The sequence below is a fragment of the Centruroides sculpturatus genome, unplaced genomic scaffold (genome assembly GCF_000671375.1).
Source record: "Centruroides sculpturatus isolate CEXI.00-Female unplaced genomic scaffold, Cexi_2.0 scaffold1177, whole genome shotgun sequence".
NCBI classification, from domain to species: domain Eukaryota; kingdom Metazoa; phylum Arthropoda; class Arachnida; order Scorpiones; family Buthidae; genus Centruroides; species Centruroides sculpturatus.
In genome coordinates, this window is record NW_019385269.1 from 148859 (window position 1) to 150438 (window position 1580).

At 29.6% G+C, this 1580-nt stretch overlaps 1 pseudogene; it reads left to right on the forward strand.

Moving 5' to 3' along the window:
• The first annotated feature begins 579 nt into the window (after positions 1-579).
• On the forward strand, positions 580-1338 carry LOC111636946 (annotated as a pseudogene).
• Positions 1339-1580: the final 242 nt, after the last annotated feature.

Sequence of the window (1580 nt, forward strand, 5' to 3'; positions counted from 1 at the left end):
GTAATTATTTTAATCAAGAAACTTAATACAGAACGTCGGTTCATCTGGCAAAATTTGATTTATAGCATTATAATGTAGTATTAAATTATTTCAATTGCTATCTTATTACTAACTACCTGTTAAAAATTTAATTTCTTTAATTTTACAAGTCGCGTGCGTCTTATATATGCGATCTCCCATAGGCTAATGAATTTCCCAAACGGCCCTCAATGGGCTACAGATAACTCTTATGTAACCCATTTCTTGAATTAAAATATTATTATTTAATCAAGCATATTATTAGTATTATTTTTTGCTATAACTAAGCAGCTTTTCCATGTATTTATGTTGGATATTTTGATGAAAAATTTTAATTGTAAATGACTTCTTTAAAACTCCTCTTTTCCAAATAAATAAAAATGTACTGTATATTCTAATTTTCCAAATATGTTTAACACATTTTCTGCTTTACTAAGCAATATATTTCAACTAATTTGTATTTCTTCACACTAAATAAATTATCAATATATGTGAAATCGAGTTAATATAAATTTAAAAATTTAGCATTTAAATTTCTGAAAATTTAAACCACAAGTCATAAATATGAGCTAAAACTTATTATACTATAGAAAGAGTTGTTAAACAGAATACATTGATTTATTATTAATGAATCTATATAGTAATTTTTTCTTCGATAGTATGAAAACGTTTCCGAAGAAACGAAAAAGGATGAAGTTCGCCTATAAACAGGACGTATCACTCGAACAGAGACAGAAGGAAGGGAAAAAGATCAGAAAAAAATATCCAGATCGAGTTCCAGTCATCGTGGAGAAAGTTCCCGACACGCGAATTAATGATCTGGATAAGAAGAAATATTTGGTACCGTCAGATTTGACAGTAGGTCAATTTTATTTTATAATAAGAAAAAAAGTAAATCTGCGTTCGGAAGATGCTCTGTTTCTTTTCGTGAACAACATAATTCCTATTGTAAGCGATACCATGGGCTTTCTCTATCAACAAAACCACGAGGAGGATTATTTTATGTACATTGCTTATAGTGATGAAAGTGTTTATGGCAGTCGAAATCACAAATTTTCATTAAAGGTCTCTGATTTATTTCAAGAGGGAGAGACAGAGGAGATAATACAAAGAGAGAGAGAAGATAATAAGGCGAGCGAGAGAGAAGATGAAGGAGATAATGTGGGGAACGAGAGAGGAGGAGAAGATGAAGGAGATAATGTGGGGAACGAGAGAGGAGGAGAAGATGAAGGAGATAATGTGGGGAACGAGAGAGGAGGAGAAGATGAAGGAGATAATGTGGGGAACGAGAGAGGAGGAGAAGATGAAGGAGATAANTGATATTTTTCTTCCTTATTATGTAAATAATTACAGTTTCTTTTGTTTCTTGTGTTTTATTCTTCGCTAGTTTAATTAAAATTATTCTTATTCATATTCATCAAATGAAACATATATATATATTAAGATATATGTAAAATTATGAATACAACTTTTTAGCATTATTAATTACAGAAGTATAATTACGAATATAAACATTATACTACTATAAATGGAAACTTTGAAAGGTTAATAAATATAGAATT